This window comes from Chaetodon auriga, chromosome 10 (genome assembly GCF_051107435.1).
Source record: "Chaetodon auriga isolate fChaAug3 chromosome 10, fChaAug3.hap1, whole genome shotgun sequence".
NCBI lineage: Eukaryota > Metazoa > Chordata > Actinopteri > Chaetodontiformes > Chaetodontidae > Chaetodon > Chaetodon auriga.
Genome location: NC_135083.1, coordinates 9615571 through 9629267, shown reverse-complemented (window position 1 = coordinate 9629267; position 13697 = coordinate 9615571). Strand labels below are relative to the sequence as shown.

General features: G+C 41.5%; 1 protein-coding gene across 2 annotated transcripts in view; it reads left to right on the top strand.

Moving 5' to 3' along the window:
• Positions 1–2351: 2351 nt before the first annotated feature.
• The window catches only part of LOC143326604 (prickle-like protein 2), a 43791-nt gene continuing 32445 nt past the window's right edge, over positions 2352–13697 (top strand). Inside the window, exon 1 of one of the 2 annotated variants that reach the window (XM_076740298.1) lies at positions 2352–2992. The gene's annotated coding sequence lies outside the window, so the exon portion shown is untranslated. The remainder of the gene's footprint in view (positions 2993–13697) is intronic. The other variant, XM_076740299.1, reaches the window with a different exon arrangement.

The window sequence follows — 13697 nt, the reverse complement described above, 5'->3', positions numbered from 1 at the left end:
GTAACAGGTGATAGTATCATGATTGGGTATGAAAAGGGCATCATGGAAAGACTCGTTCACAAGCAAGGATGGAGCAAGGTTCACTGCTTTGTGAACACATGATTGAACAAAGGATATTACTACATGGACTCAGGAATGATTCATGATAATGATGATTCATATGACCATTTCCTCCTCTGCTATGGTTACAGTTTGGTCAGGTAGTAAAGATCATTGTCTAGATTCAAATTTTTTTTTTTTGTTAATATTAGAGAAAGATGATTGGCTGCAATCTCCCATCTCTTTAGGACCTGTACACCTCCAGGACCCTGAGGCGTGCAGAAAAGATTATGGCTGATCCCTCTCACCCTGGACACAAACTCTTTGAGTCACTCCCCTCTGGCAGGAGGCTGCGGTCCATCAGGACCAAAACCTCACGCCACAAGAACAGTTTTTTCCCGTCTGCTGTCAGCCTTATCAACAAGGCCCGGAACCCCCCCGACACTCTTCACATTCCACCTCGGACTCATTTTGTCACATTGATATAAATATAACTCTATGCGTTACATTAACGCTCAGCTTGGACTTCTTTCTGAAAAAACAGACTGCATTTCCGGAAAATAACAAACAACAAAAAACGGACTTGTATATATATTTAAATTTAAATTGTTATATTTTGTGCTGTTATTTTAGTAGATGTGTCATACACCAATTTCACCACAACAAATTCCTTGTATGTGTAAAATCGTACTTGGCAATAAAGCTTTTTTCTGATTCTGATTTCTGAAGATCGTGGTTTGGGTTAAAAACAGCTGCTTCGTTAAGGTTCTTGGTTACTGTTTGGTTAAAGGTTTATTGTAAACATGTAAGAGTTACATTTACATTGATTGTTACTCACTGAAACACATTGTCTGTTTATTTAAGGACAGTGTGTACATTACAATGGCAACACTGTGTTAAACATAGAGACAAGATAAAGCAATGTCCAGTTAAAACAGAGCATAAGGATTGAAAAATATGTACAGTTATATATATGTGTAGATAGATAGATAGATAGATAGATAGATAGATAGATAGATAGATAGTAGAACAAGCATGAACCAAAAAAAGTAAAAAAATAAACTGGTTTACATTTTTTGAATAATAAATCTTTATTCAGGAAATAGAAGAAACAAGCAGAAAACAATCTATATATATATATATTTAGAGAATTTAAACAGTACAGGTGGTGCACGCTCATTCCACTCATCTCCAGGTGGTGCACTCTCTTCCTGAGTGGAATAATGTGATGTAATGTAACATCATTTTAAAAAGAAATGCCTCCATAGCACTGACAGAGGTAAAGAAAAAAAAACAACCTTCACAGGGTCCCTTTAAGGTTCGGTAGCGACTGTAGTGATGGTTAAAAATGAACATTGTGAGGAAACAGGACAGTGTTTTTCTATGCTAAAAGAAAGGAGTCGTAATTCACATGGACAATAAAGGCCGCTTGTCAGTTACACACAAACGGTCCAAACAGCTCATTTTTCTTCGGAGGACAGTCTCCCTCTTGTACGTGATTCGGTTTCGTACCACTATGCTTCTAGGGAAGTGTTTTTGTCCACACTTTCTCACCAGTGAACCTTTTCTGTTTCTTTTCAGCACAGTTGCTCATTGTTTGCACTGATGATTCAACCAGAGGAGCTTCATGTCCATCCAAGCCATGCTCCACCTGCCAGTCGCCAAACACTGTCGACACAGAAAATGAACAGGAATTTAACTTCTGCAGCAAAATAACCCAAAATAACTCCTCCTACATCACTACACAGAAGCGCACTTACAGCACCGTGGCAGGCATTATGCTCAGATCAGTGCGTAGTTCACAGTGCTGTAGCAGAGCAGTTACTTTGTGCTCTGTTTTAGTAATTTACCTCCATTTTCCCAGGAAAGTTACCGGGGTCAGACTTTATTGTACTCAAATGTGGCTACGGCCTTTACAGAATGAATCATACTCCACAGTGAGTCACACCTCACAAGCGATACAGTGATGAACACTGTACATTTCTAACCATGTATTACCCTCACACTGTGTGCTTGGTACCTGGTGTACGGAGTTAGACCAGAAAACAAAACTCCTGGAATAATGAGGGATGATATTAAAGAGAAAACGTTTGCTGTTACATATATTTCATAAATCCTGCTCCCAATCTCCTCCACCCAAAGTATGTCAAGTCCTCCCAGACAACTCTCCATTTCATTTCCGTCTCCTGAAAACAGGCGTGCATAAACACTCCTGTTATTCTAATCGGAGGCTGTGTGCTGTCGTACGATTGGCTGTTTGCTGATGACTCACTTCAACAGGCTGGTGCGGGGCTGGCAAGAAGAGGCCGGGTAGGTGGGTGTAGGGGTGGGTGGGCAGGCGGTGGTGTTGAAAAGGGGGAGCAGGAGGCGGGAGTAAAGGCTTTCTCCCACAGCTTGTACGCCTGTGCGCATTGTTGTTGTCAGAGCATGCTGTTTTGTCACACACACACACACACACACACACACACACACACACACACACACCATAAATACTTGCAAAGGGAGTCAACTTAATCTATATGCACTTGCTCACTGTTTTTCTCCTCATTCCCCCAGCCATGGTTGCCTGTAGCCAGACTTGAGGAGAGACACAGAGCCTGGAGGAGAGAGAGAGAGAGAGAGAGAGAGAGAGAGAGAGAGAGAGAGAGAGAGAGACTGGTGCTGATCACAGAGTCTGCAGCCCCCAGCCTTCCCTCTGTTGCTGCTGCTGCTGCTGCTGCTGCTACAGTACGTGTGAAAGGCAGAGAGGGAGAGGCAGCAGAGGCAGAGCTGCTGTTTGTCTCTGAGACTCGGAGGGAAGAGGGGAGCGCTGCGAGCTGAGCAGAGCAGAGCAGAGCCAGTCAGTCCTCTGGTATGTGTCCACTGTGAGTGACTCAGTCCAGTCCCTGCGCACCTCTGCCCGCCATCTGAGCTGCCTCGCACGCCAGGACTCTGACACCAGCCACGCAAACAGGTGAGTCTCAGCATCCTCACGATGAACCGCTCTCAGTTGAATGACTTGGGAATGTGTATTTTTGCTTTTTGATTGAACAAACATGGATTGCAGAAAGTTCTCCTAAGAAATGAGGTGTATCCGTCGGTAGTGCGTATGAGGATGTGACGGTCGGGGGTGTTTTTTTTTACGTGTGTGTTAGTTTGTGTGAAGACTTGTTTACCTCTTGACTGACAAGTGAAAAAGACCACTGGGACTTGGGGAGACGTTGCCTGTGATTTAGGAGTGAATCTGTCTGATTTCATCCCTGTTTCCCCATGTGTAAATCCATGTGTCAGTGATGGAGAAAGTGGGTGGAGTGGGAACCGTTTCAGCTCTGCTACTGTTATCTCAATCTTGTTTAGAAACAGAGGGGAAAAAAAAAAAAAGACAGTGCCATCTCAGATGCTGTGCCTCAGGCGGACTACAGTATTTGATGATATGCAGATTGTGCGTACATTTTGGCTCGCCGTGTGTGTGGACACAGCTATTTATCGACAACTGTCAGGAAAATCTGCAGGTGTTTACATTTCAGATTTACACTGCTTTTCTTGAGCTTAGTGGGAGCCTTTTGTCTCAACTGCGCAAGAGAGCTACTGCATCCATCCCTAGCTGTTGCATTGACAGGATGCCATCACCAAAGATTGTGACAATATTCTCAGTTCAAAGTCTAATCCATTACATGATAAGCTTTTCAACACACTGGCATGATTTCAAAAGCAGAGCTGACATCAAATCATCGATCCCTCCAATGAGCAAGATTGTGCGTGGCTCTTTTTTTCTCTACTGAGTCCAATATCAGTGTGTTTGGTATACAGTTGGTGTGGTACATCTTGTTGCGCATATGTCCACTTTTTGACAGCATGTCTACAAGTGATGTCACAGTTTAAATTTGTCTTATTTAATTAATTTTTTTTCCCTAATTGCTCAGCCATGACTGAGCTCAAACTTCATTATTTTTATCGCGATGTAACGCTGTCTTCTAATTTACCATCTAAAGCAAACATTCCTCAGCAGCCTCTCCTCCATGTTAGCATGGACCACTTGTCGGTTGTACTGATGCATCCTGGAATGTAATTTGTGTGTAATGGCAGCTCGCGAGTGTGTACCGCAGGGAATCAGCAGGTTGGTCCAGACTGATTTCCTCCAGTGCACAACTTGTTGAATCGACTTCAGCTCTTTTGAAGTTTGCCTGTGAAGTAATTCTTAATCTGCCGTGACTTACTTCGAGCCTGTATGATTTGGGTACAGAGAGGAGAGAGAAATGCGAGGCTTTGAATAGGACCATATGGCTGAATGAGATTTCACAGAGAGACATTGTCAGCGTCTAGATGCTTTAAACCCCTGAGCCATGACCGTGATCTGGGCTGCCATTGAGAGTGAAGAAAATCCCCTCAGTGTTTGTCTCTCTCACTGTGGATGCTGCTGTTGTTTGCCCCTGACTGACAACCTGTCACTGACTGAGATGTTGAGGAATCAGCCTCAGCTCCCCACTGACCCTGCCGCATCCCTTTATCACCCATCCTTCAATATATCTGTCCCCCCATCCATCCATCCATCCATCCATCCATCCATCCATCCATCCATCCATCCCTCTCTTCACGTTTCTCCTCCCTCTCCCGGGTTTTCAAATGTTTGTCTCTTCACTTTCACCAAGCGCCTCCCTCCACCCCCCTCCGCTCTGGTCGCCACAGAAACGGCTGATTCAGGAAGGGTGGGCGGGTGTCTCAGAGCTCTTGCTGCTCTGCCCCATGCGGTGCTTTCACAGTACATTTCTGCTTCTGTGCTGCTTTTATGGCCCTGATATGCTGACAGTTCAGGTGGCTCAGTCAGATGTTATACAATTGTATCAACCACACAAAGGTTTGTTCAGTTCCCTTAAAGGACGTGTTCAGTATTTAGAGTTGCGTTGCCATTCATGTTCAGCTTTCCTTCTAACAACGGCGCAGACGCGGGGAATCTCTTCATTGCTTACAAATCACTGGTGCAGGGAGAATTTTTTTTAAAGGTTTACGTCGCTGAATTTGCGCAGATATTATTGATGTTTCTGACGTAAAGGTCTGCGTCTTGACTGGCGTTCTAATTAATCATTAGGCTGATCCTGAGTGACAGCAGGCTTATTTTTGCTTAAACATATATGACACCTGGGTCAGAGTCACACTGTGTGTGTTTAGGGACCGCACTGAGGTGATTAATAATGTAATATACCATGAACAAGTCATTTAATAATAGATATACTCTGACCTTTGCATTACATAAGGTTGATGAAGCAGAATAAGAGTGATGGCGTACAGGCTTGAAATGAATAGATGGCACTGAAAAGAAAATTCTTGGATAAATTACCCCCTTCCAAACCGTGTATTACAGTAGACCTCCCACTCAAAATACAGTGTGCGCCAGATAAAAGATTTGCTTCTGTAATTACAGATGAATTTATCAGAAGTGGCTCTTTGTTTCTCTGTTATGGTTTAATCCATTTTGTTGGTTTTTTTTTTTGGGATAGCTCTGGTTGCCATGGTGATAGTTTGTACAGTAGCTTAAAACGCCACCTTTTGGAAAAGGCTTCTGAACAGGAAATGAAACCTGCGTTGCGCTGCAGTCAATTCCAAGCAGGACCCCATGAGCTCTTCCTGCTGTGCCTGATTAAATTAAAATGGGAATTTGTATTCACTCTGGAGGTAATGGTGAAGTCTAAATTGTTGTGCTCCCAGAAAATCCAGCGTTAGTTTTTGTGTTCATTGTACATATTATCAATCACAGTCTCTCTGCAGCATAAGTATCTCTGAGAATTAGCTGTTGTAAAAAGTTGCTTGCAGTTAATATTATTTGCCTATGCACTTAAAAGAATAACAGTTTCTACTGAGTCGAACCAATATTGATAATAACAACTTGCTCAAAACACTACTTGATCGAATCTTATCTAATGAAAGTGCCTCAGATTACGTGTTTTCTTGTTCATATTTGAGAACAAAAAGATATAAATGTATGCAGGCTGCAGGGGTTTTTCCACCCTGCAGTGTTCAGCCATTACAGTCAGTGGTGACGCAGCCTGAGACTCACACAGCACACTGCAGACCCGTCACAAGACACAGCCAGAACAAAGAGCACACACACTGTCATCTAAGAGAAAAAGGCAACATGGATGATAACACAGAAGCAGCTTTTTCACAATACATAGCACAGGACTTCAGATTTAGAGTGTGATAAACATGACGCCATGTGTTGAGACCCTCAATGGCTCATCTGCTACTTGTTAAGGACACTGTCCCAGGCACCACTGTGGCACTGGATGCATCAGGTTGGACACCTTTAGACCACTTTGATATCCATGTTCTCCTTCATGGTGAATGTGTGAGGCTCCAAATGTCTGAGGTGGAGTCTGATGACATCAACCATAACGTCAGGTGCTTTGATGATATGTGACTGCAGTCTTACTTGAACGTTCAACAACGCATTACTAAACCACAAAGGTAAGTTTATAAAAGAGGAATCAGACTGTTCAGCACGGTGAAAAGGAAGATGTAGAATAAAAAATTGTAAATATATTTATGTACACTCACACAGCAAAATTAGCGACTGTTTCTACGACAGCTGATGGGAATCAAAACGAAATAAACAATGAGAATTTTATTTTTAAGTAAGTGACCCTGCAACATAAAAAGACATTTGTTAAGTGCACAAATCCACTGAATGTACATTAAAAGGGACATTGGTCAGTCATACAAATCAGTGCCACACACATATTGTATGCAGTGAATCCCCCTCGCCCTTTTAATACACCCATTGTCACCATACAAGTAATTGAATCATCAAGTAAACATGTGCATCTGTAACATTATACGATAATCAGTCATGATGTGTTTACAATGTGTTGAAGAAAGTCTGCCCAAAATGAGGTATTTAAATATTTCAGCCCTCTTTTTTCACAACATACTGAAATAAAAATGTAGATTTTTTTTTAAACTAGATTTTTAGTACATAATTATGTGTTAAGTAGTGGTGGAAAGACATCTTGCTCTAGAGTACATGATTACTGTATTAAAAACAAAAAATTAAGACTTCACTAGAAGAACCTGCTTTCACTGTCAAACTGATCGACTGGTCTTAATACAAGGAGCAATATTAAGTGAAAACTCTCCGGGTTATTAAACTTTTCTGATGCTGCTACAGATTTCTGTGCATCAGTAATAGACTTTATGATGAAAAATACAATATTGTTTATATACAAGAAAGTCAAATGTATTCAGTACTACAGTAACACAGTCTTTTACTTATAATACCAATAATGATAAAACAAACTTACTTACAGGGCTTTTGAGCGCCCATTCAGTGCTGGGGCCCTGCATGCTTAGTTCATCACTGCTACACCCCTGAGAAAGGAGAAGGTCCTGCCTTCCTGCTCAACTGATTGACATCGCTCAAGAGAACAAAGACAAAAACAGAAGTTTAAGAGGCTGGTTTGTCTGCAGAGGGTGTGACAGAACCTTGTAATCCAGTGGTTCTCAACCACTGTGGTGCCAAAGACCACAAATTGATCCACATCAAGCTTCAGTATTTGACAAGATCGACTCTAACGTTTAGTAATTCCATAACTGTCTATGTGACAGATTTACAGATTAACAAAGAAGAGCGTGAAACCTACTGTGTGAACAGACATGAATATGAACATTGGGCTAACTTGTGTTCAATGAAATAATAATTAAACTAAAATACCCCCCTTTTTCTGGGGACCCCTGGAAACCCTTCCAGAGGGAGTGAAGAACCACTGCTATAAACCAATACTGCTACAACATAGATAGAAGCAGTAAATAACATTTCTGAATCACAACAGGCAAAATAAAACTGTCAGAGAAAGATCTACTGCAAGAGGACAAACAGCAGCAGCTATACTGCAATAACACAGACTGCTGGCTAGCATCAACCTGATTTACCATAATAATAAAGAGGCACAATCACGGATAATAAAGATAAAACGAAGCTTAAAGCTGTCTACCTGGGACATCAGTATAGAAATAAATCCCCAGCAAACCACAGGATCCTGAGCCACGACTTGTTCTCCTCCTGAAATGGATGACAATAAAAACTGAGAAAATGGTATGTACGGTGATATTCTGCAAATCTCGTGGGAAGCAACGATGACTTGACCAAACTAGCATGTACTACCTGGTGAACAGAAGCCTGATGCAGTGCCATTGTTGTCCAAAAACACATCAGTGAGCCACAGTGTTACATTGGGTGATGTGTTCCTGCATTATCATGAACATGGGCGGTGTAGTTTATTCTGACTCAATCCATTTTACACCATCCTGCTGCTGAAAGTACTCCCCAGCTAAGACACCATTACTCCCTAACATTTGCTAAAAACTACAGTGACCAGCTGATTTATTGTGTTGCCTTTTTAAATGTGAATATTTCTTGGTGACCTTTTTGTATTGCTGCAGCCAGTGGTTTTGGAGCTGAGTGCCACAGACAAGGTAGAGTAGTCGGAAAGTAGACAGATTAACATATTGTGGACTTTCAGTAGGATTCGTTGGCAGTAACAAAATGGCAGAATATTGCCAGCCTTAACCTTTAAAATCCATGATTAAAAATCACCAGGATCTGCAAGAAACCTGCATCTCACTTGAATAACAATGGATTAAGGATGCTAAAACGCTTTAAAGGTATTCAATAAAACCCAAGGCTTGTATCTCTGAAACAAAAGTGTCGGCCTTAATGTCTGCAGCTAGAAAAGAAACACAGCAAACGGGTTCAAGACTGACAAAGTGCCAACTGAAAGAACAACTAGCATACCTCACGTGTGCAGCAGTATTGGAACATTTTTTTGATTTTGATGTGAGGAAACTACATATCCAGACTTGGTTGTACTCATAAAAAAAAAGATTTTAAAATATTACCAGTGGAACTCTCATGTAAGGAGGTCGTTACCTCTTTGCTTTGGCGAGCAGATTAATGATTATTGAGTGTTTCTTCCTTTATTAACTTTACTCTTAACCACACTCAGCAGCCACCAAGATTGATTCTTTCAATAAGTTGGCCCTGTCTTTTAAGAGAACTGCTCTGGTGAGGGATTGGGTAATAATTGGGTGTTGAGGAATGTCTCAAAAATATTGCCACAGGGCATTAATGCAGATAAGTTTTATGGTAATTCTGGCTCTGGACAAGTGAAGAAAGACCAAATGTTTGCTCCCCACATGCTAAAAGGAACATAGTCAGCCTGAGATACACTGGGAGGTGATCTGGGTCATCATGCCCTATATAGTACGGCAAACCTATCCCCAGAGCGCTGTGTCAGGGTCTGCCTGCACGTTATCATTTTGGTATCAGAGGAAAAAGCCTCTGGCCTGTTTGTACTTCTTGAAACCAATCACAATCGTCTTGGGCAGCACAAAGCCCAGGATACAGCAGTGGTGCCCTTGCAAAACTGTGTCAGGGTGGAACTTGTTTTGGTGGAACATTTGCACATGGAGAGGTGAGACCTGGCATTAAAAAGGCTAAATAAAGAAAAGATAATGGCTTCTAGCTTGTTTATGTTTGTCCCATCAGCAACCAGTTTAGCATTTTCAGCACAGATCAGCATGTAGATTGTTACCTGGGAGGTTGTTGTTGTTTCCTATAGCAATGGGGATTTTGAATGCACAGATTGAGGAAGGACCTGCCTACATCTGGTGAGTCACACACAGCCTGATCTGATGTGAAGTGAAAAGTGAATGTTTGGCCTCCAACCGGTTGTTACCACAATCAAGCTCCTCTTGAAATGGATCCTGGATGATTCCCTGCGGCTGACTGCTGTCTGATGACTAATGTTCTCCCAAGCGCCATATTAGAGCCCCTTAATTGGTTAGAATAAACCAATCATTAACTTGCTCATTAAAGCTTATTGTAGTGCTGAGACCACTGTGACTTGATCGTGGCAAACTTCTGTAATTGTTCCCAAAGCTGAGTCGTGGTCCTGTCTGCAACATTATTCAGGACTCATCTACACCAACGTCCTGACTCACTTTGGTTCTTTAAAGATTCCTCGGCACTTAGTGTCAGGGTGTTTCTGCGCTAACCTCGCTGTTCTGGCCAAAAATTCCCATCTGGACCCACTCTTCCTGCCATCTGCTCCTCTGCTCTCTCATTGGCCAGTCTCTTTGACAGCTGTGAGGCCTCGAGTTCAAAATGGCCCCCGCACACTTTCGTTGGACGAGAAAAAGAATAGAGGGGGAGGCTACAGAGGCATAGAGATTCATAAAGCTCCCAGCTTAAGCTCGATTCACCACAGTGCATTTCTTTAGCGCCGTGTGCTTCTCAGCAGTTTCCACCCAATCTCTGTGTATCCTGGAAAGTGCTGACTGGCTTACGATAGGGATCACTAAGAGAACAATATGCAGTTTATGCTTAGTCAGAGAAAGGCTGTTTCCCTTAAATTAAAAGTTGCATCCAGAGAGGAGATGAGCGAAAGAGAGACACGGACAAAGGAGGCTGCTGTCAGAGTGCAGGTGTATGGATTACTGCCAGAGGAGAGTGACAGCAGAATGTAAATGCTGCTGCTGGCATTGGTGTTGATTGTGTTGCTAGTTTGGCCTCACTGACTGATGGATACGAGGAAAGTTAACTTCAGGGGAATCATCTTGGGTGCTGCTGTGCCCCGAGGTTTAGTAATAATTCTGGCCTCTTACCATACTAATGGCATCGTTACCCGGCTTCTGAAATAGCATGTTCCTCCTCACTGAAATGTGTGCACACACACAGGCACGTACGTAGCACATCACCCATTCACATGCACCCACAAAAACTCACAGATGCACAGATATGGATAACAAATTTTTTTAAAAAAAAATACTCCATACTACAATTTAAAGTAGAACAAATTAGATTTTGCTGTCTCCATCTTACATTTACAAGTGAGTATTGCATATTGAAATTGAAATGTACAAAATAAGTGCTTCTCTGTGATACTGACTGAAGTGCTGAAGTGTATCCCCTGAGTTCTCACTGACATATCTACCCTCATCTTGATAACAGGGGTGGTGAGAAACTAGCACGGCATGTACCTGCCAAATAGGACATTCTTCCACCAAGCATCATCATTTTGAAGTGAGGTTATTTTGAAAGATATTTCACAGCCACATCACATCTTCTGTCTTTATACAGCACAGACACTTGTAGAGGCTGATTCTCTATCATATTGTTGTCTTTCTCTTTGTTCAGTTAAAATAATGTTCTGTTATAATAGGTCTTATTATAACAGGTGTTTATTTATTCATTTCCTTTCACATAACATGACTTGTGAAAATAGGGTGAATATTACGTAGCAGCCTATAGGAGACATAAAATGTGTCCTGTGATATTCATGGATTGCAGATGTAAGCAGACATTTATTAATGTATTTGTCAGCAATGATAATCCTGTGGACACCCATAAGTGAAGGCTGGTATGTAAACAGACAATGAATGGTAATATAGTGAAACACAGTTGTGAAAATGTTATCAAAGTTGGTGTTGATTATTAACTATTTTACATTAATGACCTTATATCTGTTTACAACCACATTACAATGTGTTCTAAACCATTTATGAAATGTCTCTACACTGGTTATAAGTGCTAAATAGGGGGACTTAAGTGTTAGACAGTTGATAAACCTAGAGTCTATGACAGAGCTGCCAAACATTGGGGCCCACGAGCCAAAGCTGGCCTGCAATACGGTGTGATTTGGCTCTCCAGATGTTTCTGCTGAAAACACAAACAAGTAATTTTATCTGGATCCCACTACCATTTTGCATCTTATCTTAACAATACAGTACAATACAATAGGTGTTTTGCTTTTGGCACATGGCCCACCATTAAGTTCCAATGTTGGCCCTCCAAGGGAAAAAGTATAATCACTCCAGGTCAATAGGAAAAGCTACAGCACAGGACTTAAAAAAAAAAGAAAAAAAAATATTTAAATGCACAGGACGGCCTTAACTTGCAGCTCCAAGCTGTTCTGGAAAGATCCTTGCTCTTTGCTGAATTCAAAAGGCATTTTACCAATTAAAAAGTTCTTAAAGATGGCAGACTTCAATCAATTTCCAGGTCACAGAAAAACGAAAGGACAAGGATAAATAAATAATCAGCTGGAAAGAACCCCATATCACCGCCAATGTCCTGGATTCAAATCCAGCAGGGACCTTTGCTATGTGTGTCATCTCCCCGAGCTTCTATTTCCAGTTGCTCTTCAATTTCAACTATAATAAATGCAAAAGTTTTAACATCGCAGAAATGAAGGTTTATGGTTTCACAGAAGACTGCACTGCATTACTTCATCTGGAGCCTCTTTCACTCTAATACAATTCAGGATGCAGTGAAGACTTTTTTTTTTTTTCTATATTTAAATGGGTAAAACAGTTCAGGATGAGGATGGTATGGCCAATAAAGCAGTTCAATGAACTATTTCTATTAGGGGGAGGAGGGATTGTCAGAATAGTTTAGGACTCACTCCCATTTAGATTAACAAAAAAAAAAAAAAAAAGCAGAGATGGTTCCACAACATTAAAAATGCAAATGTGGTACTTGACTTCTGATTGTAGCTGCCAGTTTCAGGTCGCTGTTTAATGCTGACATTATTTGCTGTAAAGAAATGATAGTTATGTCACAATTGCCACTATTCAAAATACCTTGACACTGAATTCAGAGTGAAAAAAGTGTTAGTGTGCTTCACTCTGGGTAACTTAAAAAACAAGACTAAGCCACATGCTAGCAGCTCTGTGTACAGCAGGCCTATTAATGCGCAGTAGTGCTTTGAGCTAAATGCTAACATCAGCATGCTAACATGCTCATAATGACAATGTTAGCATGCTGTATAATTTTTTTTACCATGGTCACCATCTTAGTTTAGATTATTAGCTTGCTAGCATTTGGTCATTAGTCCAGCATAGGTTGATGGGAATGTTGTTTTTACCGGTAATTGCTCATAATCAAACTAAAAAAAAAAAAAAAAAAAAAAAAAATACCCTCCAGTACCTGTTGACATCTTTCTCTCAGCCTCATGGTGGTGCTATCAGAAAAGGCAGGGTATCAGAAAACATCCTCTGGGGACTACGATACAACATTTTATGGTAATCCATGCAGTAGATTTTAGTCTGGAGCAAAGTGATGAACACATAGCCAGGCAGTGCCATCCCTAAGGAATTACCCCTCCCCAAAAATCCTCCCATTTATGGAAAGAGTTAGAGGCAACGCTATTCATAATTCAGGTTTATTTAATTTAAAATTTTCTAACAAGGTAATTTAAGTTATGTATGTAAATGGAAAACTGCCGCTGCACCCTGGAGGTGATGTAGTGAAAGTCAACAATGCCCGTATTAAATCTTCCACTCCCATGAGGCTGCAGAACAAAATCTTTGGGTTCCTCTTATGAGCTTTGCGTCACTCTAAACGGCTTTGACGAGATGAGGATGTGACGCGGGCAAAGCTGTTAACTATTACACCTCTTTCGTGAAAGCACACACACACACACACACACACACACACTCAAATACTTCTAACCCACAGATCTTCTCATCGCTGCATCACCTGCCTCTCATCAACCCCCTCATCAAGCAGAATAAGATCACTGCTAATCCACTTGTCTCAGGCGATGGCACACCAGCAGCACTCACACTGCAGGGCTCAGCTGTTCCCTTAAGGCCTCCTGGAAGCCAAAAGTACAGAAAGGTGTCCA